This window comes from Apodemus sylvaticus, chromosome 14 (genome assembly GCF_947179515.1).
Source record: "Apodemus sylvaticus chromosome 14, mApoSyl1.1, whole genome shotgun sequence".
NCBI classification, from domain to species: domain Eukaryota; kingdom Metazoa; phylum Chordata; class Mammalia; order Rodentia; family Muridae; genus Apodemus; species Apodemus sylvaticus.
The window spans coordinates 27,434,982-27,462,675 of NC_067485.1; the positions used below are offsets into that span (position 1 = coordinate 27,434,982).

Here is a 27,694-nt window from a genome sequence, read left to right on the forward strand (position 1 = left end):
GATCTAGTAGGAATCCATTCCAAATTCTTTTTTATTTGAGAACAGGGTTCACCCTTATATTAACTGCATGTACCTGGCAAGAAGGAACTCTCAAGGAGCTGAAGAGGTGAGCAAGATTCCCCTTGCTCCAGGCTGCTATGGTGCTATGGTGACAAGTATTGGATACCAGCCTTGGGTGACAGCTGAGACATAGAGATCCCTGGATCTCATTGACCATAGAAGCATAGAGATCCCTGGATCTCACTGGGGATATGGCCTATCGCCAAAGAAGATTTGGGACTATGACTATTCGTACATCATGTGTGGATTGCCTGGCTGTCCTGGGAAACAGCTGTCCAAATATTCCAGGTCCTTGACAACCAGGTGAAGAGTCTTTCTCTCCCTTAGGCAGGTAGTCCTGGGAGCAGCAACTCAGTTTCCCATGTGCCTTGTGGGCAGTTGCCTGCCCACTCCTGGATCCCAGTTCTGCTATGGTTTCATCTCAGGCTGAAGCTGTAGACAAGGTAATTCTCATCTGGCTGGTTCTCCTGGAGTTCTCAGCCAGGAGGCTGAGACCCACACCTCAGATGATCCAGCAGATCACCTGCAGTTCACAGCATACACTGCTGCCCAGATTGTCCAAGATCACACCCTCCTGGGCCATGTTGTCTTTGATGATGATGATGCTTTTGGTGTGCATTCCCTGCTTTCAGGGATGCAGAAACTCATCCAGGTGCCGATCCATCAGTTGTCATATCACCCACTACATACAGATCACATCATAGGAGCTGGGCTCGGGGCTGAAATCCTGCAGCCCCAGAAGTAGTTCCTCATCTTCTTGCCCTCTTCCCCCATGTAGGTCTTGGCTTTGGCCAGAAAGCCCTCCATCACATCCACCAAGTCCACTATCTGAAAGAGCAGCAGGAGCAGTAGCTTGGTGATCTTTCCAGTGGCAGCGCTACAGTCCAAAGCACAGGAAGTCCCCATCTTGTTCTGGCCTTCCATTAAAAATCTCTGCAGAATCTTCTGGAAGGTGTTGAATTCTGATGTTGGAGATGTGGTATACCCTTCAAGAATTCGGTCCACCAGGGGTGGGATCTGCTTCCAGTAGGTCTTGCCCTTTGGATGGTAGCGTCTCTCACCTTCAGTGATGTCAGCAGCCACAGCTTTGTTCCCCTGTTTCCTTGTCCAGGGTGTCTTTCCCACAGCCAACTCAGTCCTCTCCAGGCCCAATTCTAAATGCTAAATGAGCATTCCTTTCTAGTGCATCGGCTTGTGCTTAAGGATACCCTTAAATATATACAATATTGTCCTAGCCTAACCATATCACAGACTGCATTTGGAAATATAGAAATGTTTCTTTTTAACTTGGCTCTCAGTCATTATCTCAGAGAAGGAAGGGGTTCATTTTAGATAAAGGAATACACCTCTTTCTAACCAGCCTAATGTCTTATTTTAAAGGTTTCTGGTAACAGTAAGCCAAGCTAACCTCACATCATTTGGTTGCCATTTCTCCCCATGGCAATCTTCTCCCTGTAGTTACGACTCTTTCTATTGTACACACTTCTCCATTCATTGAACTATCAAATGTGTTGATTTAGAGGAAGACCAGATACACTTAAAAGAAAGTGCTACCATTCAAGTTTGATCTCAGAACCACCCATATTTTTTCCTGAGATTTTTGAGTTTTTAAAAGTCAGTCTTGCAGCTCAGGTGGATAAATGCTTGCCTAGAATGCAAGAAGCCCTAAATTGCAGTCTGAGAATTTCATAAAGTTAAGTGTTGTGGTGCATACTTATAATCCAGGCAATTAAGATAGTGCTTCTCAACTGTGGTCATGACCACTATTGGGTGGTGTGGCATATCGGATATCCTGAGTATCGGATATTTACATTGGAATTCATAACAGTAGTACAACTGCAGTTATGAAGTAGCAGTAAAATTACATTATGGCAGTAGTGGTAGTGGGGTCACAACATGGAGAATTTGTATTAAAAAGTTGACAGCATTAGGAAAGTTGAGAACCACTGGTGAAGGTTTCTCCATTAAGGAAAAGCAGGCAGGAGGATCTGAAGCTCTAGGTCATCCTGGGCTACATAGTAAGCTCTAGGGAAGCCTATTCTAATGAGGGCCTGTCTTTAAAATCCAAGGCTGCACATGTTATGCCAGTGGTCCATCATGAGCTACAAGCCCAGCCCCAAGGCTGAAGTTCTTACAAAAGAAAAAAGAACATGTTCATCTTGCTGAGTCCCTTTTCTCTTAATATCAAAAGCAAAGCTTAATGACTCCTGTGTCCAGCTTAACTTTTAGCTGATGTTAGAGGGGTAGTGGTATGAAAGAGCTCCCTTATATGAAAGGGAAAATGGCTTAGCATGAAGAAAAATCCAGACAGGTTTGAAAGGGTAAAGTCAAGGTCACAAATCATAATGAAACTAAGCATTCACTTAAAACAGAGTTAGACCTTCATCTAAACTGTGAAGAGACAAGATGAGTGTGGAGAGATAGGAGAATGACAGCTCTCCTTGCTCTATCCTCTATTTACCCTAGGATATCAGTCTCCTACACTCCCCTGTAGCCCCACAGTCAGAATCAAGCAGGCTAGATCTACAGTTACTCTCAGGGAAAACCAGAAAGGTGGGAAAAAATAGTCACAAAATATGCATGATGAGTTCTAAGATGGCTAAGGCATCCGGGCATGCCTGAGATTGGGCGGAGAAGATTCATGAGTACACCATCATAGGGGGAACCATAGAAGAAAATAGTGGAATCAGCATGGCTTTCTGGAATCGACATCAGTGCTAGAGGGCTGTTCATGGGCCATTGCATCTCCCTAGATGGTTTACACATAACTACATCCATACAACACCCAGAAAGAAACCAGATGAAGAGATGGAGAACCTTACTTCTAGAAATTTGGACTTTGAAAGAGCTGTTTAGGAAAATGGGAGACCAGGAGGAGGGGGCAGAGGGGACAGGAGAGAGGATGGCAGCTGAAAATGATCAAGGTACAGCATACACATGTAAATGTTTTGGTAAAACATTGTTTCATACAAAGAATATACAGTACTTTAAACAATAAGAGAAAAGGGGGGGTCTGGACGTTGAAATAGACTGAATAGTCATTCTCTACAATGGAGAAACAAATTGAGTTTCTGTCTTTAGTAGTCAGGAGGATCCAGAGTCCATATTTATCCAGTGTGAATATAGCTTTGCAAAGAATTTCAGACTTTTCAAAAGGGTCTTTAGTTTCTGAAATTTCCACTTCTTTATTGAAATAAATACTTTCAGCTTTAAGAATTTTGATATTAATTTGATAAACTCTACTCAAAAAACTAATTTGTCTAGCAAATAAAATATTGCCTTCAAAGTCTGTGGTTCTCATAGAACACAGGAGATGTGGACCAATGTTGTCGCCTTTGGCAGGTGATCTGTCAGATTCTGAAAACCTCTGACACCATTTTGCTATCGGAGAGAGACATTGATTTCAATTCGGAGTATTTTGTCATTATTAATCAATCTCACTGATATGGAATTTCAAAGAATGTTTTCATATCTCTGGCCTAAAGACAATATATGGAAAGAGTGAAGGAAATATACATTTTAGAAAACAAACAATAAGATGACAGAATTCACCACTGTTGGCCCTGTGCTTCTTTATTTCTGATTCAAATCAGACCAGGGCATAGGAGACAACATACCTTTTCCTGGAGGAAATCTCATGCTAAACTGTTCAGAATATCATAGGATAAACATCTATATAATAGGTCATTTAAGCATGATGGATCTCATATTTAGAGCTAAGTAAAATGTAATTTTAATATAGCATCTACTTATGATCTCATTTTGAAATAAATTTATATCTCATTAGAAAAATGACAATTCATTACAAAATAAAATATCAGAATCAGTAGGTTTGTGTTTAGCTTATTTGTTTTGTTTGGCTTTATTTTATATATTTTTCTTAAGGACGTAAACCATGTATTTAAAAAAAATGGAAGTTGGGCTTTTTAATTGAAAACAGGTATGTTGCTGTTTGTGTTGCCAGACATGTTAATGACTGCTTCTAGGGTAAGACAAGAAGAAAAGACAAATCCACCACACAGGAGTAAGAGTATTTGTTAGGATTATGTTGAAGCTCCACCCCACAGTTACCTGGCAACAGCCAGGTAGGTCTGGCTCACTATAAAAGAGGCTGCTTGCCCCCTCTTCTCCCTCTTGTCTCTCTTGTCTCTTATCCTCTTATCCTCCTCTTGTTCTCTCTTGCCCTCTTGGACTCTTCCCTTATCCCCTTCCTTCCCCCCTCTCTCCACATGGTCATGGCTGGCCTCTACTTCTCTACTCTCTTTTTCTCTCTGCCTTCCTCTGTCTCTACTACCCCTTTAACTCCCTTCCCCATGCCCTAAATAAGCTCTATTCTATACTATACCATTGTGTGTGGTCCCTCAGGGGGAAGGGATGCCTTGGCATGGGCCTGCTGAAGCACCCCCTTCCTCTACACACCCACAGAACATATTCTTATGACGCTTTCTCTTTTTCTGATCACAGCAGTATTCTTAATATGAGCAAGGAGAACTGAAGTCATGGGTCTCTGTCCGGAGCTGACTGTGAAAGTTGATCTCACCAAGTCCTCACATCTCCTGCCTCCCTTAACCCTCCTGATACTGTGTCAGTAGTTGCTGGCATGAACAGCAGTGGCTCCCATGCCCTTGGTGTCTTGCTCCTCAAAGGTACAAGCAAACTATTCCTGGGACTAAAATTTCAAGAGGTTCATGTGAAAAGATGGGGCTCAGTTGACACCCATCAGTTGGGACATACCTCAGATGTTCAAACACAAGGAACTCCCTCCCACCAAAAAAAGTCCAAGAGATACTAAAGAGGAAGCAAAGCACTCTTCAAAAGGACAGCAGAGCATGCCAGGTTTCCCTCTTCTAGGCCACACTGCTGAGCAGGACCAGAATTGCAGGACCACAAAACCCAAGGTCACAAATGTATGTCATCTACAGAGGGGAAAAGGCCAGCAGCTTTGGTAGTGTGAAATATTCTTTCTCTTGCAGAAATGTCTCCCATATTTAGGAGTGTCAGACATTGACATGTAAGTCAGAAGTGGCCTGTAAAGTAATTAGAAAAGGAACTCCCCACCCCTACCCTCCCAGGCTTCCATAGCAGTGTCAAACGAAAGGCTCCTGTGTTTATGTCTTGTAACTAGGAGCCTTCCAGACCCATCTCCCAGCAGGTGCTAGGACTAAAACTCATGGTCAGTCACATCAGGCACCTTGGCACCTTCTTAGAGCTGGGAACCCTAATAGATGAGCTCCTCTCAGCACAGGTGTCTGCTAACCAGGAAACCCCATTTTTACACTGGGGGAGGACCTTGGGAAGTGACTTCAAAGGCCATTGGCTTGGATCGGAGGAAAGGATGCATTGTTTTCTAAAAGGTAGCTAGACTGCCTATCTTCCTGTTCACGCCATCCGAAGGAGGGGATTTTAGAAGTAAGAAGTTAGATATGGAACAAAGATTAATAAGTGATAAAGAGTACTTTTTCACTGGAAATTGTAAATCGGTTGTTCTATTGTTTTATATAAAATATAATCACCACAAAATGTTGAAAACCCAGTATTGGCTTAGTCACACTTGGAAAAAAATGTACTGATTATTTTTCTTAATAAACATTTGTAGAAAGTCCATAAGCCAAATCAAGGTTTAATTTCCCCCTCTTTTTATTGTACATCTTCCATTTGCTTTTAAATAACAAAAACCTAACAAGCAACACAAAATACAGCTTGCATTTACAGTTTTCATCAAACTATTCATTTCAGTTCAGCTGTTCACATAAACAGGGTTGTCAATAGCGTGCAACATAAACTAGAGCCTTCTTTTTTAACTGATAGAGATACCTCAGAAAGAATATAGAAAGCATATGTATTGGGGAAGAGCAGGCTAGCTGACAGACTGCGGAAGATGGCGCCAGGTGACTCAGAGAAAACCCCCAAAGGATGGCTTTACACAGAAAGGCATTTTGACACACACAAGAACCAAACATAACTTCTATTGCAAAGCTAGTGATTCGATGGGAAAGAGTTCACATTCTTTTTTTTCACATCCACAGAGACACGTGGAAGTGTGCAAAATCCTGCCTTAATTTTTAAACATCCAAAAAAAAATTTTTTAAACATCCAATCAAGTGAATTGACTGAAATGAGAGAGATTTCTGCTTTTGTGTTTTTGTTAAGGAAATCAGTGGGAAAGAAGACAAAATACTTCCCAGGCTTAACTGAAATGTCAGTGGGAATGCCAGAGTTATCTTAGGTCTTTGGTTTCTAATGTCAAACCAGCCAACCACTATCTATGAACAAGCACCGGAAAGAATTCCTTTTAAAAGGAAACAGATGTGTAGACAGAAAAGGCAAAAATAAAGACAAGAGCTGATATGAAGATTTGTTGCATAAGAATAAATAAAGTCTTAAATTGCCTCATAGTAAAAGATGGTCTGTATTTCTTTATTGTGTAGGCTAGAACACTGAACTCAAAATCCATAGTATCTAGTAAGACACTTGTTATCATGATAGCAATCTTCATAAACAGGGCCTTCTACTCTGAACTAATACCATACCTTTTATTAGCTGGATGGGACAATGATGCAGTTACTAGTATTTTGGGTAAATTAAACTTGGGATTTCTGTCCTGGGAAGGCAAGAGGAAGCTAAGTGGTGATGCTGCTCCGAGGACTGATTTTGAGCCACATCCCAACTGTCTTTCAGGAAGTCTTTGTCCAAGCCTGGTGTTTTAGTTTGGGTTTCATTGCTGTGAAGAGACACCATGACCAAGGAGTCACCATGACCAATTCTTAAAAAGGACAGCATGTCATTGGGCCTGACTTACAGTTTCAGTAATTCAGTCAGTAATTATTATCATGTAATTCAGTATTCAGTATTATCAAGTAATTCAGTCAATAATTCAGTCAGTAATTATTATCGTGGCAGAAAGCAGGGCAGCATTCAAGCATACGTGCTGCTGAAGGAGCAGAGAGTTCTCCATCTTGTGAGGAATATCTTCTGCAAGCAGCGAGGAAGACAGTCTCTCTTCTACATTGGGTTGATCTTGAGCATAGGACCTCAAAGCCCAGCCCCGCAGTGAAGAACGCCTTCCAACAAGGTCACGCCTACATCCACAAATCCAGCCCTCCTAGAAGTTCCACTTCCCATGGGCCAAGCATATTCAGACCATCATACCTGGTTCCAATGTGGATCCTCGTATCCTCGTGGCTTTCAAAGGCTCCCGATGCCCATGTGAGGCATTCCAAGTATGTGCTTCTGAATTCTGGAGCATAAAATAAATATAACGGGTAGGAGTGGGGATAGAGATTTGACATCTGAGGACTATGACATCTGCCAACTGAGTGGGCCACTATTGATCACTTCGTTTATACTGCTTCTCATTTTAGCAACAAAAAGTTGGAGTGCGTTAAGTTTTTAAAGTCAATTATAAAAGGAGCATTCAATTGTGGGGGGAATTCCACTTTATGTTGTAGTCTCTTAAGATAAACTTTCATCATTTTTGTTATCTTCATAGTTGCATTGAGAAGTCCTGCAAGGGATGGATCAGCAGTATTTGTTTCCTCCTCCTCCTCCTCCTCCTCCTCCTCCTCCTCCTCCTCCTCCTCCTCTGATTCCTTCTACTCCTCCTCCTCCTCCTTGATTGCTTTTAAGGAGAAAAGATCTACATTTGAAAGCCTCTGCCTGTGAGTGACAGCCAAGAGAAAGGAGGCCATGACTCACTTGGCAGTCCTTGTTCTGAATAAATATATATTTATTTAAATGAAGTCCATAAGCACATGGCAATTGAGATAAGATTCAACCATGGCCACCTTCCCTTCCCTCACATACAGAAACACAATTGGAAAATATTTTAGCTGTGTTCAAGAACTAAAATGGTTCCATAGTATTCTCTCTCTCTCTCTCTCTCTCTCTCTCTCTCTCTCTGTCTCTCATCCTACTATGGCCTTTCTAAAGTCTGTGAAAATGTGCGGTATGGTCTCCACCACTTCTTTCATTTAGAAGTGTCTGTTCTAGGGTATTCTTTCACTTTACCAGCCAATGGGAGCAGAGAGCTGGCCATAAAATGTGTACTCAGTAGGTTCGAGTGTGAGTTTGCCCATTAAGTCAATGTGACACTGTTATATCTGCATTGGGAAAGTCTCCCTATATAAACCCCACAAACACTTCATGCTCATCCGAAAGCTCAAAGCCTTGGCTTTCTCTCTGTCATGCATATCTCAAGGCTCTCCATCAAGATGAAAAGAAGCAATGGCACCAGGAATGATTGGCAAAGGTGAACTTGCCAGAGCAGTTGTTCCAGAAGACAAGCATTTCTTCAGACACTTACCTAGAAACTCCATCCCCAGGTACACAGTCAAGAGGCATGACAATACATGGCAATGCACAAACAGAAATACAAGAGTCTTTCTAGTGTTACAGTAGTTAAAATGTAACTTTTTAACAAATCCAAATGTCCACCAGCAGATAAGTGGAGAGACAAAGTATTGTATATCCATACAATGAGATATGACTCACTCGACTCAGGGAACACAGAATTAACACGTATCACAGCAGATGACCTTTGAAGACACAATGCTGAATGAAGCAAGACATTCCCCCAAAGACCAATATTATATGAATATGAATATGAATATGAATATGAAATATCCAAACCATTAAAATCTGTAATCTCAGTGGTCTGGAAAAAATGGATTGACAGGTAAGGGACAGATCAGGGTTTCCCCCTGACATGATGAAAAGCTCTACAATTCTCTGTAGTAACTTTCATATATGTGAATATATTAAGACATGCTGAGTATACAGAGGTATAGTGCTGATATTTTGCATACTGTGTGTTCCAAGTGTATAGATTTTTTATAGAGTATGAGTTATATTTCAGTAAAGCTCTCATTAAGAAAAAGAAGTGGTCAGAAGTCACAAATTACACAGGCTACACAGAGTTAAGCTACACTATAACTGTTTTTGTTTGTTTTCTTGGTTTTCTGTTCTTTGTTTTTTTATAATTACTAAGGGACAGTTAGTTGTCTTTATATTTACCTATTGATAATAACCACAGAAAACTCTATCACAGGAGCCAAAGTAACTTAATCGACTTACATAGTTGGAAGATACCAGACATTTCCAGAGAGATGTGAAGACAAAGAAGAGTTGGTTCATGGGTTTCTATAGGAAAGATAGTGAAAAATATGAAGGGAGGCACTTGGAAAGTCTGCAATCAGAAGAGTGTGTTCTGTGGAGCAGTGAGAGAAGTCATTTCCTTCTGGCCTCTCCTGGAATGACTGGAATGATCATAATGACCCAGGGTTTGATCTAGAGTGGGAATGGTTAAACTTTTTCCGTTCAGTCCCTTTCATCCAAGGAATTTTAATGTGGTCTGAGACATATGGTACAGAAAAAGTGGACACAAATAAACATTTGCTGACATTAAATTACGAGGAAATTTGCTTTAAAATAATTCGTCGGTATATGTGTATTTTGACAATTTGTTAACAATAAAATGGGCAGGTTAAGAACATGGGTGTGCTTGTTCACCTTTACATGAAGAAGGGAATCTTGGTTGAATGTGGGATACTGCAAGATGTAGCTCATCTTCGGTGTTTTTCAGGGTATATTGATGTTTTGATTTTAAAACCATCAGTTCTGGGCCAGGGAGATAGCGCAGCAGGCAATCAGTCACACCTGTTGACAATCCTGAGGTTGATTGCTGCAATCCACGGGAAATTTTCCTCTCACCTTTAAAAACGTTCCTGCGCACACACACACACAAACACACACACACACACACACACACAAACACACACACACACACACATACACAGAAACACACATGCACGCACACACACGCACACTCTAACAAATAATTAAAATTTAAAGAAGAAAGCCTAAGAAGAAATATGCTCCTGGGTGTTAAGAAGGAGAGGAGAGGAGGACTCGCAGTAACTGTATCACTTGTTCTGAAGCAGCAGAAAGAAATGAGGCCACAAGGCATCTGCAGAACAGGGACATCATCTGTGTATGTTTTAGCCCCATCTCTTTCTCTGACAAAGCCAGAGAAGCCCAGAGATTATCGAGTCGATGTGCTCAGTGTTGAATCACCGCCTCCATCACTGTCCCTTTTCTTCTCAGGCTAGCTGTGTGGAGCTGGTTCCTGATGAGCATTCCTAGGCTTGGCAATCTCTGTGTGTTTCACTTCACAGTTCCCTCCACGGATGAGATAAAACAAGTTTCCTTGTGAGACTGTGCAGTGTTCCACACCCTGACAAGTTGTTGGCATCAAAGGGTCCACCTTCTTGTCATTACATGCCTTCCCCCACAATGCCCACACCTGGGGAGGGGTGGCAACCTTTAATCAGCTTCTTGGGGAGATAAAGTTCAACTCAAGGAATATTGACATTTCACACTGTTAATGGAATCACTCTTAGTCAAAGATTTACTTTTTAATTTTGAGTTTATAGCAGATGTCTTGACCTCAAACACTTTTAAATGTTTTAAGATTATTAAGTAAGAAATATAATAATATATAGATTATTGGAAAGGAATATTGAGTTCTCAATCATATGTTCTCAAGTAATCCATCTTATCATGTCATCAGGTCATTTCTCATTTTTCTTTGTATCCTTCCTACCTTAAATCTGATAGCCATCTATCTACATGAAAACTGAAATCAGCTGATGGTGAATTCCCTTAATGAGCAAAACAGTTACCAATATGCTTATCTAAAATAGAAATCACATGGTGGCATTCCTTAGAGGAAATGACATCTGTGGCTAAAGATATTCTAGTCAAAGATGATTGCTGAGACCCACTGAACCTGGTCATGATCAGAGTTTAATTCAGAGACAAGAAAAGGAAAAACTAAGATAATTTTCTTGCTTAGTCGGTGCTTAAAACACACTTATGGACACAAACTAGTCTCTATGTTTGTAAATTTAGTAAGTAAGTAAATAGACCCATATCTTTCAATCAGTGCACTAAATTCAGCCACAATTGTTGGAAGGCATTAGACTCCGTCTTATTTAAGAGGCTGGTTCACATACTATAAATGATTACATCTTGGTGAACTAGAGCACTGACCAAGTATCATACATTTAAATAAAGCACAAAGGAATAAATATTTCCAATAAAAGCGTGAACTCTTAAAGCCTATGAAGGCTATTCCTATCAAATGAATGGGATATCTGAGGCTAAGTGTGTCAGTCTTCTTGTTCAAGGTCCTTGCTAGGCTTCTCTTGAGAAATGGACCTTGCTGGCTACATCTTTGTGTTTGCTTAAATAACAAAAGCCGATTTGCATACTTCTCACTTTTGTCTCACTTATGAAATCATTTTCACCCTTATGCATCTTTAAGACAGGAGAATTGTAGGTACGTTTCTCTCTAGAAGCAATCCAACAGGAAGGAAACTGCCATTCCAATTCAACAACAGCACTAATAGGTTTATAGGTCCCGGTGGAAAGCTATTTAAATGCACACGTGTGTGTAACTATGCATTTATCTCCGGCTTAGACAGGCTTGTATATTTATGTGTCTTTATGATTAAAGAAGCTACCACAAAGAGAGAGCTACACACAGCTCTCTCTAGTTCTGAACCGAATCCTGTTGTATCTAAATATTTTCCATACACTAATGGAGTAAAGAGAGATTGAAAATCCCTGATAGCTTTTCACCTATATAGCTAAATAATTAACAACAAATAACCACACTAGAAATGTTCCACAAGTACCAACTTGTATCCCAAACCCTCCTCTTTTAAAGTAAACAAGTCTTCAGACCCCTTTTTTGCCCAGAGCTGGTATCTCCATTATCTTGTCAAGTTGCATGCAGCTTAGATGGATCAATACTCATACAGGTGACTTCTAAGGGACACCTGGCGGTCCAGGCAGTGACATGTTAATTAAGCAGACAGTGCTTCTCTTCAGGCACAGGACTTTGAATTTATCACTTCTTTGGGGGTTCTTCAGTCTGTGTTTTAATACATTGGATGGCCTCGGGGCCAAAGGCATCCAAGAAACCTGGGAAATAATAATTTTGGAGCTGTTACTGGTAACAGTTTGGCTAAAAAAAAAAAAAAAAAAAAAAAAAAGACTTCCTTTTTTTTTTTTCTCCCTTCTATCCTGAGTTCTTCGCTTTGCACATAGACTGTTGTGGGGCTTCTGAATGTTAGAAGACACTGATACAGCATGCTGTAAACAAAAGGCTTTATCTAATGACCACAGTGTGGAACTTGGCTGGTGAAGATGAGCAGCACAGTAGAAAAAAATCCTGCTGTTGCAAGCCTAACCCCAGTGTGGAAGAGTCAGCCTGGTGTTCAGAACCACCCAAGAGAAGGGCCCTGACCTCTCTTGTGGTCTAAATTCCCATAATGTCCTAGCTGACTTAACTGAGAGGTGTTGCAAATGGTTTTGAAGCTTGTCCATTTATTCTAGTGACTTGATAGTCACTTGAAGAGTTGAAATTCTTTCCTTTTGATATTTCCAATTGATATTCCAAGTTAGTGGAAGAGAGGAAGAGACTTGTAAGAGCCCCCGCTCCTGCTTAGACTTCACTGTTACACTTTCTCTTACACCTGGAAAAGCCAATGATAGAAACTCAGGCACCAAAGCTTCAGACAGCTCTTCTCTTGTCTTTCTGAAGCACACTGGCCTCTGCCTAACTTGTGAGTGTATTTAGATTTTATTGTTTGCAAATCTTGCTTTATAGGATTTATATTTTATGATTACAGACTATGTTTTATCCATTTCATCTTTAATTCATGTTAATTTTAAAAGAAAATGCACTGCTAGTGTTCCAGTAAAATGTATTACATCTTTTAATTGAAAACACAACATGTAGATTCATCACACACAAAGAAAATATGTATTTGTGTATGGCATGTTTACAGCTTGCACAGTATTGGGATTCTGTGATTAAGTACAAACAGAGTAATATATTTCTATGTATTTGAGTGTATGTGTGAATGTATTCCATTTTATTGAATGGAACTAGAATTGAATGCATAAAAATATATTAGAACATAAACCTATAATGCATACAAGAACATATATACATATATACATACACACACACACATACACACACATTCCTAATATTAAAAATACAACTTCACATATTAAATAAAATAAAATTTCTCTTATTCTCAAAGAAAAGTAGGTAGAAGCAGGATAATTGATGTAAATTTTATTCTAACCTGGGTTATAGAGTGAAACTTAAGTCTCTGGCATCCATATATGTGTGTATATGTTCATGTATAATATAATACATGATTATATAAAATATAATATAAAACTAAAAAGAGTTTTAGTAATGTTTGAAGAAAAAAGCTCCTTTTCTTCTTTGATTCCATCTGAAATTGTAGCATGAAACCTAACAACAACTCAATCCCCTTGAGTCTAGTAATATCAGATTTTACTGTGACTTGTGGACATTAATGATCAAGAACATCATGAGCAGCCTGTGATGTTGTGGTGGATCATCTTACATTTTGAGAAAACTTCAAATTAAAAGCAAACTCTTTTGCACTGAGATGGAAACAATGCTTCAGAGCCTTCACTGTCCTGGCCACCATGTTCAAATCATTTACAGTTTACAGTACACTAAAATATAAAGCAAGAGTCTTCCTCCTCTTAATTTGTAATAACATTTTAAATATTTGGCAAATATCTATGTTCCTCTTTATAAAGTTCTTGGAAAACTTTATAAAGAGTTGTGGGGAGCACTGAGCGGTTGGAAAAAGGGAGGGAGGTGTGGATATGATTTAAATACAGTTCTCATGGAGGAAATTCTCAACCACATGGGGAAAGGCTCAGGAAATTCATTAACCGCTCTGCTCGGTTCTCTTTACATTATTATGTTTCCAAGAAGGAGGCTCTTTGAGATGGCAGTGATGCCCACAAATTGCATCTCTTACCACTTAAATAAGAATAGAATTAAGTTAAAGTTAAATCGCACTTCTGCCAATGGTCATGAGATCTTTAAAGTTTCTGAAATCTATTTCCTTATCAATAAAACAAAAACCCCTCAAATTATGAAGAATACAGAGCACATAATCACAAATGCCCCCCCTTTTTACTTTCAGCCTTGAAAATGGCCATCACAGGATAGAGATGCTTTCATTTGCATGGATTAATTGGAAAAATTTTATTCAGTCCTTGGAATTCAAAGACCAAGGTGGAGAAGAATGATTGTCACCTCTCTTTTATAAGAATATATGAAGTTATAAAACAGGCATTATTTATGATGAATCACAAGTAATTGATGATGGGGTAGTAAAAATAGTTTGAGTTTAAAGAAGATGTAATTAATAACATTCTATGTTAGCATGAACAGTACTGCAGACGGACGAGAGCAACTGAGTTCATAGGACTTTTCTGCAGAGCACTCACTGTACTAGGCTTGGAGACCTTCAGACAATTGTGGCCTCAATTGTCCCCACTATCCCCAGCCTCCCTCTCAATTGAAGTATTTCTCCTAATGAAATGATTAACGATACAGACAAAGGATTCCGGGCAAAGCCATTTATTACAGTGTTCACTGTGGCAAAATTGTGGAAACAAACGTATCTAAAGTAATTGGGTTAAAATGAATGATGGTTTATTTATGTGTCTGAAATGCTCCCCCCCCAAAAAGGCAAGAAACCAAGAAAATGCTTGTAGCATGGCCTTGCACTGAAGAGTGAAAACTCTGTGCAAAGCTACATGGTTAGAACTCATATATTGTTTCCATTCCCTGATAAAAGAGCAATAATTTAAAACATTCTATAATTATTTTTCTATGTAATGGAAGTTGAAATCAAAGTGTTCATTTCCCAGTTTCTCTTTCCATATATGTGTGTATGCATATGGATAATAACATCAGAAATTAAATATATATATATATGTATATATACAATCATTCGTGAATCACTTTTAGTTGTCTTTACACATAGTAAACATTACATAGATATCCACCCCCACTTTGTCATAGAGGTACCCAAATACAATCTTAATACTATTTTCCAAAAAGACAAATAGCAACAAATAGATGTAAGCTGATTTGGCCCAATTACACACAGTTCAACAATCTTTCTGTAGCTATGTATCACACATGTGATTACATGATCTTGAGATTTCGTTTTAAAAGATTTACTTATTATTATGTGTTTGTTTGCATGTTTTTATTGCATTCATGTATGTTTGCCACAAACATACCCGGTAACCAAAGATCAGAAGAGGGTATCAAATCCCCTGGAACTCAAACTAAAGATGGAAGAACCCACCATGTGGGTGCAGGAGCCGAGCCTGTACCCTCTTCAAGAGCACCATCAGGGAGCCATCTCTCCAGCCCACAGAGCTTCCCTTAGTAAAGACCGGCCCTTCCTTCCTCCTGTCTCAGGATCTTCCCCTCATCTAAGCAGATGGAGTGTTGAGGGACATTCAGAAATGTCAGTGCTGCTGGGCCTTGAGCTGAAGAAGAGCTAACTGTGCCGTCAGCAGTTCCCTCAGTGACAGCATCATGCTGTCGCTTACACGTGAGTGCCTCTCTATGTGGGGGAACTCAGAAGAGTCTTATTGGGACTACTAGAAAAAGTATGAAAAGTTTGAAAATTATACAGGAGGCTCCTCTCAAAGCTGTTATTACTGGTAAAAATGGCGAACTTGAATTAAACAATAAGTTTTTCTTTGGACATTTTAGTGAAATGGTGCTGTTCTAAATTTTTATTGTGCATTTTAAAGTGTTTTGATTTCAAATGATTCCCACAAGCCTTCTCAATAGATTATATTATCTGTCAAAGTTTCTCTTAAAAAATAGGAAGCTTCCTAGAATTTTTGTTCCTTAAATCATAACCTTTTTGTTTTTTGTTTGTTTTTGTATTCTTTCTTTTCTTCCCTGTATCTCAAATTTGAAAGACTCTGGGAGTCACATTTCCTTCCAAATTTCAACTTTGCTGAGTAAGGCAATTGCCAGGACATGGACACACACACACACATACACACACCATTTGCACCATACCACACATACATTCACACACCATCACACACACACAATATGCACCATAACACACACATACACACACACTCAAATTCCATAGCTTCTCCTAGGACATAGTAGATGTGAAAGGCAGAGCAGGCTCAGCCTAGGACAATCTCAGTCTAGAGTACAGTATAGAAAGGGTCCTAAAGAAAGTATCAGTGAAGGAAATAGGGGTGTCAGAGAGGGGACAGATAACAGAAAATGATGATCAAGTTTTCACACAGTGAAATACGTGTTCCTAGCTTCCCCAAGGCTCCAGTTTTTTAGGCTACGAGACACAGAACAGGACCCCTAAGAAGGACCACAACTAGATGAGAGTAGGGACATAAAGTTGGCAACAATAAAAGTATTCAGAATTAGTAAGGACCAAAAATTAATTAACAAGCATTTTTCAAATCCCTGGTGTTTGTGGCAATGCTACATGCGTTGTATCATGGGACTTCACTGTAGCCTAGATATTGAGCATACAACATGTGCATTTTGCATTGTGCATCCTGGTAAGCCACATGAATCAACATAAGCTGCCAGAGACACCCCATGAAGATTCAAGGCTTATAAATTGCACTATTTTGATTGTATATGTAAAGTTTTCTGCTCATGTAAAAATATAATAATTGAATTACATAAAACAAAGATATTTAATGTTTTCTTAGTCTTTACGCAGCATGTATCAAATTAGCATATATTTGATTATGTTTTGTTAGAATGTTTGATTTTAAAAGTTGCTGTTTGGGTTACTCATTTGATTTCATAAAAAAATTGAAAATGGAAGAGGCTGAGGAGGAAGGGCGATCCTGTAGGAGGACCAGCAGTCTCCATTAAAATAGACGCCCAAGATCTCTCAAACACTGGGCCACCAAACAGGTCCATATACCAGCTGATATGAGGCCCCCAGCACACACATACAGTAGAGGACTGCTGGGTCTGTGTTCATTCAGAGATGATGCACCTAACCCTCAAGAGACTGGAGGCCCCAGGGAGTTTAGAGGTCAGGTGGGGTGGGGGATTGGGACACCCACTTGAAGACAGGAGGTGTGGAAGAGGTATGGAATGTGGAACAGTTGGAGTGTGGACAGGGGTGGGGGGAATAAAATATGGAGTATAAAAAATCAATTATTTATTTAGTTAATAATAAAAAACCTCTGAAAATGAAGTTTGGCTTTAGATTAGGATAGGAGTTCCAACAATTTCTGGAATATGTATCAAACCAACAAGCTCAGCGCTGATGGATTTTTAAGTATTTGATTCTTTCACATTTATTAATTTGTGTATGCACATGTATGTGGCATGACCTAATTGTGGAGCTCAAGAGGTGGCATTCCAGAGCTGACCCTTTCTTCCAAACATGGTGGTGGAAACAGAACTCAGGTCATTAACCTTGAACACAAGAGCCCTTAACCTTTGGGTCATCTGGCCAGCCCTTCTTAGGATGACTTTTGACTCCATATTCACCTTCTCTTAGCCCCTTACAACTGAAGTGCAAATTTGACACAGTTAACGATTTGGTATTGGGCATCATTGTCTGTCATGCTAGATAATTAATATTTATTTATTGAATAAATGAATGAATGAATGAATGAATCACTGAATCTAGGTATCTCCACAGCTACACTCTGGCTATCAGGATTACCCTTTGTATTCCTATGCTACTGACACTACTAAAAACAAGCCTCAGGATTTATGGAAGACAACCTGCTAACACATGCAACTTCCTCCATCTCTACTATACAATGTAACTATGAAAAGTCATCATGTACTTAAATCAAAAGTCAAAGGATTCTAACACTCTGAAAGAAAAGATGTGATGGTCATATCACTGTTGCTAATATCTATAAACATCTAGTTTACTCAACAAGTTGGTATGTGAGAAAAATTCTGATGTGGTTTAGTGTTTTAAAAACATAGATGCATTAAGATAGGAGCATCCCATTACCTACTTGCTTTGCATTTTCAAGTGATTCGCAACAATGATGTTCCATGAGATCATGAAAGCTAGAATAAGAAGAAACAGCATTTTATATACATATTAAAAATATGTTTAAATGTTTAGTATAAGCTTAAATATTTCTAACAGCCATGCTTTCAATAATCATTCCTCATATTTTCAAATCAGAAAGTCCATAGAGTGTAGCAGCTTTAATGTTTTTTCTTTGTGTTCTTTAACTATTCTTCAGTGTACATGATATCTGATGTATGACCTGTGCTCATAAGCCTTTAAATTCATAAAACAAACACAGTCATAATTCATGAGATCTATAGGTAACTGCACAGTCATAGATGAGGAAATCCACACTACTTTCTCACCTTTGACACAATAACTAGATCAGTGGTTCTCAACCTATGGGTCATGATCTCTTTGGGGGTAGCATATCAGATATGCTTCATATCAGATCTTTCCATTACAATTCATAACAGTAGTAAAATTACAGTTAGGAAGTGGTGATGGAATAGTCTTATGGGTGAGGGTCATCGCATCATGAGGGACTATATCAAAGAATTGCAGAATTAGGAAGCTTGAGAGGCATCAGACTAGACAAAAGAAAGGACGGATAAAGAACAAAGCTTTTGACTTTTCAATTGTTCATATATATCCACTGAGAAAACACATGTTGGTTTATTTAAAAATGCTGAACACTTTCAAGATGACAATAATCCCATGGCATGTATTTTCTGAAACTAAGAGCCAGAAGACTGGAATGTCTGCTGTAAGATTGTGTCTTCTGCATATAACAGGGAAGCTGTATACACGAAATCTCAACCATGTGCTTGCCTGAATAAGACCATGATAGAGACATCACCACCTTCATATCAATGTGGACAGGGCAAGTTCTACATTGTCACAGCTCTAGAAGGAGGACTAAAGGTGATCAGTGCCTTGAGAGAGGAGAAATCAATTCACTCAGAGCTGAGCTCTCACACACAGTTTGCCCAATCTCGAGTGGTCAGCCTGAACATGTGTGTGAGCTATACAAACAAAGCTAAGTAGATTCAGTATGTTTTATGTGTGTGTGTCTCACAATTATACCTAAAGAAGGTATGAATTTGGGTCTAGTAACAAGAGGAGTTAGAGGAAGAGATGGGTATGCATGTATTGCTCATGTACAAAGTTCTCATGAAAATAGAAAATGACACACAATAAAAAATATCATAAAAAAGAAAAAATTTAATGTATGGAAATTGAGTTGCACTATTCTCAAGAATTTGTGATTCAAAGGCAAAATTACACTTCACCTTAAAAAGTCTAAACACATGGTAGCCAGACGCATCATGGCTAGGAACTAGGCCTTTACCATATTTGGGAGACATTAAGGATTCTAATATGTAGAAGTATATCTTTTGTTTTAAAGTTCCATTGCAAGAAGAGATGCCTAAAATACATCTACTCTATTTCATTTCAGCATAGAAAAGAGCAAAGAAAATCCTAAACAACATGAACAAATACACAACTGAATAAAAAATTAAATATGAAAGAGTTGGACAGAGCCAAAATCTTTAATAATCTTTAAAAACATCAACAAAATGGATAAATTACTAACATACTGTTGAAATTTTTTTAACAAACGCTAATGACTAATATCAGAGATGAAAGTCCTGTGGATATTAAACAATTATAAAGTAATACAATGAAAAACTTAATGGCATTGATAGCACCACATAAACAATGCTCACCTTCACACAATATAGCCCAATATATACACCCAATACACACACACACATTCACACTTACACACACACATTCACACATACACTCATATACACACATACCACAAAACTGTACATCCCTCTGCCATACACAATCTAACATACATTACTAACATACACTCTTCCCAAAACACACATCCTAATACACACTTCAATACACACACACACACACACACACACACACACACAGAGAGAGAGAGAGAGAGAGAGAGAGAGAGAGACAGACAGACAGACAGACAGAGAGACAGAGAGACACACACACAGAGAGACCATCTATGCATGCAGGTAGCCATATATTCACTGGTAAATATTCTTAGCTATTTAAAAGATGCTTATCTTAAGTAAAATTGCAGAAGGTTAATGACATATTAACTATATTACGAAAAAGGAATAATTCTAAGACCAAAGCTCAAAAATGATTGTACAAGTAGAAAAATCACAAGTTAATACTCTTAGGAATGTATTTTTTTAAGTATTCAGAAACTGAATCCATTCTTGATAGTATGCCATAGATAAATGGAGTTAATTTCAGAAATTAAAGGTCAATTTAATGTTCAAACTTAATGCAGTTCTTCATATTCTCACAATAAAGAAAATAATAATATAAACACATCAGTAAGTGTAAGAAAATAAATAACAAAACACTGCCAATCATTTTTTGCATCACTCACAGAGAAGAGCATATATATACATACATATATATGTATGTATATATACGTTTAGAATTTAAAAAAATATATTGAAATGAACTTGTGGAACCATGTGTACCCCTTGGTTGATGGTTTAGTCCATGGGAGTCCTGTGGTGTCTGGGTGGCCGACATCATTGTTCTTCCCATGAGGCTGTAAATGCCTTCAGCCCCTCTGGACCACCCTCCAGCTCCTCCATTGGGGAATCCATGCCCAGTCCAATGGTTGGCTGCTAGAATCTGCCTCTGTATGTGTAAGACTCTGGCAGGGCCCCTCCAGAGACAACCATGACATGCTCCTTTTGGCATGTACTTCTTGTTGTCCATAACAGTGTCAGGGTTTGGTGACTGTTTGTAGGATAAATCCCCAGGTAGGGCAGTCTCTTGGTGGCCTTTACTTCAGTCTCTGTTCCACACTTTGTCTCCTTTATTGCTCCTGTGACTATTTTTTTCCATTTCTTAGAGGAAGCAAAGCACCCCTACTTCAGTCCTCCTTCATGAGCTTCCTGTGTTCTGTGAATTGTAACTTGTTTATTTTAAGCTTTTGGGCTAACATCCACTTATCAGTGAGTACATACCATGTGCTTTCTTTTGTGATTGGGTTACCTTGCTCTGGATGACACTTTCTAGTTCCATCCATTTGCTTAACAAGTTCATGAATTCATTGTTTTGAATAGCTGAATAGTACTCCATTGTATATATATACTACAGTTTCTGTATCCATTCCTCTGTTGAAGAACATCTGGGTTCTTTCCAGCTTCTGGCTATTATAAATAAGGCAGCTATGAATATAGTGGATAATGTGTCCTTATTACATGTAGGAACATCTTCTGGGTATATGCCCAGGAGTGGTATAGCTGGGTCTGCAGATAGTACTATGTCTAATTTTCTGGGGGAATTGCCAAACTGATTTCAGAGTGGTTTTTACCAGCTTGCAATCCCACCAACAATGGAGAAGTGTTCCTTTTCCCCACATCCTCTCCAGCATCTGCTGTCCCCTGAGTTTTTCATCCTAGCCATTCTGACTGGTGTGAGGTGGAATCTCAGTGTTGTTTTGATTTGCATTCCCATAATAACTAAGGATGCTGAACATTTCTTTAGGTGATTTAGAGCCATTTGAGTTTCCTCAGTTGAGAATTCTGTTTAGCTCTGTACCCCATTTTTAATAGGGTTATTTGACTCTCTGGAGTCTAACTTCTTGAGTTCTTTGTATACATTGGATATTAGCCCTCAATCAGATGTAGGATTGATAAAGATCTTTTCCCAATTTGTTGGTTGCCATTTTGTCTTATTGACCATGTCCTTTGCCTTGCAGAAGTTTTGAAGTTTTATGAGGTCCCATTTGTCAATTATTGTTCTTAGAGCATAAACCATTAGTGTTCTATTCAAGAACTTTTCCTCTGTGCCGATGTGTAAGATTCTTCCCCACTTTCTCCTCTATAAGTTTCAGTGTGTCTGGTTTTATGTGTAGGTCCTTGGTCCACTCAAGGAGATAAAAATGGGTTGATTTGAATTTTTCTGCATGCTGACCTCCAGTTGATCCAGCACCATTTGTTAAACATGCTGTCTTTTTTCCACTGGATGTTTTTAGCTCCTTTGTCAAATATCAAGTGACCATAGGTATATGGATTCTTTTCTGGGTCTTCAATTCTATTCCATTTATCTTCCTGCCTGTCTCTGTACCAATACCAAACAGTTTTTATCACTATTGCTCTGTAGTAGAGCTTGAGGTCAGGGTTGGTGATTTCCCACAGGAGATCTTTTGTGGTGGTGAATAATTTTTGCTATCCTGTTTTGTTGTCTTCTTTTCCTTTTTCATTATTACAAATGAATTTGAGAATTGCTCTTTCTAGATCTATGAAGAATTGTTTTGGGATTTTGATGGGGATTGCATTGAATCTGTAGACTACTGTCAGCAAGATGGTCATTTGTCCTATATTAATCCTGCCAATCCATGAACGTGTAAGATCTTTCCATCTTCTGAGATCCTCTTTGATTTCTTTCTTCAGAGGCTTGAAGTTCTTGTCATAGAGATCTTTCACTTGCTTTGTTAGAGTCACACCAAGGTATGTAATATTATTTGTGACTATTGTGAAGGGTCTCATTTCCCTAATTTCTTTCTCAGCCTGTTTATCCTTTGAGTAGAGGAAGGATACTGATTTGTTTGAGTTAATTTTATATTCGGCCACTTTGCTGAAGTTGTTTATCAGCTTTAGGAGTTCTCTGGTGAACGTTTTGGGGTCACTTAAGTATAAGATCATATCATCTGTAAATAGTGATATTTTGACTTCTTCCTTTCCAAGGTGTATAACTTTGACCTCCTTTTGTTGTCTGATTGCTCTGGCTAGGACTTCAAGTACTGTATCGAATAGATAGGGAGAGAGTGAGCAACCTTGTCTGGTCCCCAATTTTAGTGGGAATTCTTCAAATTTCTCTCCATTTAATTTGTTGTTGGCTGCCGGTTTGCAGTATATTGTTTTCACTATGTTTAGGTATGTGCCTTGGATTCCCGATCTCTCCAAGACTGGATTTTGTCAAAAGCCTTTTTAGCATCTAATGAAATGAGCACGTGTTTTTTTCCTTGAGTTTGTTTATGTAGTGGATTATATTGATTGATTTCTGTATATTGAACCATCCCTGCATCCTTAGGATGAAGCCTACCTAATCGTGGTGAATTATAGTTTTGATGCATTTCTTGGATTCAGTTGGCCAGAATTTTGTTGAGTATTTTTGCATCGATGTTTATGAGGGAGATTGGGCTGAAGTTCTCCTTCCTTGTTTTGTCTTTGGTTTAGGTATAAGCTTTATTGTGGCTTCATAGGATGAGTTGGGTAGTGTTCCTTGAGTTTCTATTTCATGGAATAGTTTGAAGAGTATTGTATTAGCTCTTTGAAGATCTGGTAGAATTCCCCACTAAACCCATCTGGTCCTGGGCTTTTTATTATTTTTTTTATTTTTATTTATTTATTTATTTATTTGATCGGAGACTATTAACAACTGCTTCTATTTCCTCAGGACTTACAGGACTATTAGATGGTTTATCTGATCCTGTTTTAATATTGGCACCTGATATGTATCCAGAAAGTTGTCCATTTTGTCCAATTTTCAAACTTTGTTGAGTATAAGCTCTTGTAGTAGGATCTGATGTTTTTTTTTTTTAATTTCCACAGTTTCTTTTGTTATGTCTCCCTTTTCATTTCTGATTTTATTAATTTGGGCAGTGCCTCTGTGCCTTCTGGTTAGTCTGGCTAAGGGTTTATCTGTCTTGTTGATTTTCTCAAAGAACCAGCTCCTGGTTTTGTTGATTCCTTGTATAGTTCTTTTTCTTTCTATTTGGTTGACTTCAGCCCTGAATTTGATTATTTCCTGCAGTCTACTCCTCTTGGGTATATTTGCTTCTTTTTGTTAAAGCTTTTAAGCGCACTGTCAAGCTGTTCACGTAAGCTCTTTCTATTTTCTTTTTGGAGGCACTCAGAGCTATGAGTTTTCCTCTTAGCACTGCTTTCATTTTGTCCCCATAAGTTTTGGTATGATGTGCTTTCATTTTCATTAAATTTTAAAAAGTCTTTAATTTCTTTCTTTATTTCTTCCTTGACCAAGAGCTATCATTGAGAAGAGCATTGTTCAAGGTCCATGTGCATGTGTGTTTCCCATTGTTTTTGTTGGAACTTAAGACCAGCCTTAGGCCGTGGTGATCTGATCAGGTGCCTAGAATAATTTCAATATTTCTGTATCTGCTGAGGCCTGCTTTGTGACAAATTATATGGTCAGTTTTGAAGAAGGTGCTGAAAAGAAGATATATTGTTTTACTTTAGGGTAGAATGTTCTATAAATATCTGTTAGATCCATTTGGTCTATAACTTCATTGAGTTTCATTGTGTCTCTGTTTAGTTTCTGCTTCTATGATTTGTCCATTGTTGAGAGTGGGGTGTTGAAGTCTCCCACTATTATTGTGTGGGGTGCATTGTGTGCTTTGAGTTTTAGTAAAGTTTCTTTTATGAATGTGGGTGCCCTTGCATTTGGAGCATAGATGTTCAGAAATGAGAGTTCATCTTGGTAGATTTTTCCTTTGACCAGTATAAAGGAGTTATCTTTTTTGATAACTCTTGGTTGAAAGTCAGTTTTATCTGATATAAGGATGGCCACTCCAGCTTGTTTCTTGGGACCATTTGCTTAGAAAATTGTTTTCCAACATTTGACTCTGAAGTAGTAACTACCTTTGTCACTGAGGTGGGTTTCTTGTATGCAGGAAAATGTTGGGTCCTGTTTACATATCCAGTTTGTTAGTCTATGTTTTTTTTATTGGGGAATTGAGACCATTGATGTTAAGATATATTAAGGAAAAGTGATTGTTGCTCACTGCTATCTTCTTTGTTAAAGGTGAAATTCTGTTTGTATAGCTATCTTCTATAGGGTTTGTTGAAAGATTACTTTATTGCTTTTCCTATGATGTGGTTTCCTGCCTTGTGTTGGTATTTTCCACCTATTATCCTTTGTAGAGCTGGATTTGTGGAAAGATATTGTGTAAATTTGCTTTTGTCGTGGAATATCTTATTTTCTCTGTCTATGGTAATTGAAAGTTTTGCTGGGTATGGTAGTCTGGGCCGATATTTATGTTCTCATAGGTTCTGTATTAGATCTGCCCAGGATCTTCTAGCTTTCATAGTTTCTGGTGAGAAGTCTGGTGTAATTCTGATAGGTCTGCCTTTATATGTTACTTGACCATTTTCCCTTACTTCTTTTAATATTCTTTCTTTGTTTAGTGCATTTGGTGTTTTGATTATTATATGATGGGAGAAATTTCTGCTCTGGTCCAGTCTGTTTGGAGTTCTGTAGACTTCTTGTATGTTCATGGGAATCTCTTTCTTTAGGTTGGGTAAGTTTTCTTCTATAATTTTATTGAAGTATTTGCTGGGCCTTTAAGATGTAAATCCTTGCTCTCTTTTATACCTACAATCCTTAGGTTTGGTCTTCTCATTGTGTCCTGGAGTTCCTGGATGTTTTGGGCTATAAGCTTTTTGCATTTTGCATTTTCTTTGACTGTTGAGTCAATGTTTTCTATGTAATCTTCAGCATTCGAAATTCTTTCTTCCATCTCTTGTATTCTGTTGTTGATGCTTGCATCTATGACTTCTGAGTTCTTTCCAAGGTTTTCTATCTCCAGTGATGTCTTACTTTGCGATTTCTTTATTATTTCTACTTCCATATTTAGATTCTGTATAGTTTTGTTCAGTTCCATCACTTGTTTGTGTTTTCCTGAAAATCTTTAAGGGATTTTTGTGTTTCCTCTCTAAGGGCTTCTATCTGTTGACCCATGTTCTCCTGTGTTTCTCTTCCCTAAGAGATTTTTGTAATTCCTCTTTAAGGGCTTCTGCCTGTTGACCCATGTTGTCCCATAATTCCCTATGGGATTTTTGTGTTTCCTCTTTAAGGGCTTCTACCTGTTGACCCACATTCTCCTGTATTTCTTTAAGGAAGTTATTTATGTCCTTTTTGAAGTCCTTTATCAGCATCATGACATGAGATTTTAAATCCAGCTCTTGCTTTTCCAATGTGATGGAGTATCCAGGATTTGCTATTGTGGGAGAACTGGGTTCTGATGATGCCATGTTGCCTTGGTTTCTGTTGGTAATGATCTTGCATTTGCCTTTGGCCATCTAGTTATCTCTGATGTTAGCTAGTCTTGCTGTCTCTGACTGTGGCTTCTCTGTCCTTCAGACCTGTGTGTCTGTACTCCTGGGATTCCTTTTCTCTCAAATGCCCTGCGTACAGCTGGTTCTCCAGGAAGTGTCAGGAAATGAGATCTTTCCTGTGGCAGACTTGGCAAAGGTCGAATGCCCTGCAGGCTGCTGGCTCTCAAATGCTCTGTGTGTTGCTAGTTTTCAAATGCCCTGGGTGCCTTTGGTTCTCAAATTCCCTGGGTACTACTGAATGAATGGAGCAGGCAGTGGCAGAAGAGGAGGGAGGAATAGAAGGGACAGAAGGGGAAAAGTAATCTGTAGGGAGGGCAGGTTTTGGTGGTTGCTGGGTAGTGAGTCCCAGCCAGTGGCTCTGGTCCTCCAGAGGTGTGTGTGTGTGTGTGTGGGGTGATTCTTACCGAATGCCCTGAGTGCCGCTAGAAAGTACCAGGAAACAGGGTCTTCCCTGTGGCAGACCTGGCAAGAGTCTACCACATCGGAAAGAAAAGGGCAAGCGGTCAGGAAAGAAAAGGGCAGGCGGTCAATTATTTTCAAATTATTCAGAAATTGCTAATAAGAGTGGATCTCTTCAATTTAGTAAAGATAAATTATACAGGTAACAGTTATCCATTATGCAGAATTCTCCAAACTTTGGGAACAAAGAAAGGAAAGAATTTTTGCTATTTTTATGCAATCTTTCATTAAATGTCCTAGTCCAGTAACAGCTATGTAAGGAAACCACTGTCCATACAATAGCTCAGAAAGAAACACAACTGTATTTGCCAAACCCACAATTGTTTAGATGGAGAATTTCAGAAACTTTTCAAGTGGCTTTAAGAATCAGCTAATGAATTTAGCATCTCCTTACAATATGATGCTAATAAATAAAACTGTTTCCACATAAATTTAGAAGATAGTACTCATAACAATGTCAAGATTAGAAAAGAGGAATCTATACAGCAACATCTGAAGTTTTGTGGGAAAGCAAGAAACTATTTTCATAACATACTCTTCTGTTGCTCGCATAAGAGGTTGCACAGAATCCAAATTAATTTTAAAAGCGATAAGCAAATTCAGACTAGGATTGCTTGAAAATGGCTTCAGAACTTCCTGCCCTGGACACTGTAGAAAAGCCCCAAGAATTAAAAGCTTGGTTAACCCAGGAGAGCCAAGAACCCAGAAATAGATACATATGTATATTATTTTCTACAAAATGACCACCAGAGCATAGTGGATAAAAGTTAATGTTTTCCAGAGATTGTACTGAAAACCAAACCTTAATACCTAACACCCTACAAAAACTGAAAAAAATCTGAGGCAAATCATGAAACATTTTACCTGAAAATGTATAGAATTATAGAATAGTTAGAATAATTAGAAGGAAATACTTGAACATAATATTGAGGAAAGGGCTAATAAATAATATTAGTTTAACAAATAGATGTATGTTTAACTTTTTACAGCTCATTAATAAAAGGTGATGGCACTGGGAAGGATTACATGCTCATTATATGAATATCCCAAAAATTCATGAAAACTGAGGGAGTCTAGTTCTCATTGAAGTCTGAGTTACCATCACTGCAA

General features: G+C 38.6%; 1 pseudogene; it reads right to left on the minus strand.

Moving 5' to 3' along the window:
* Positions 1-476: 476 nt before the first annotated feature.
* The window catches only part of LOC127664525 (N-terminal Xaa-Pro-Lys N-methyltransferase 1-like), a 74,548-nt pseudogene continuing 47,330 nt past the window's right edge, over positions 477-27,694 (minus strand).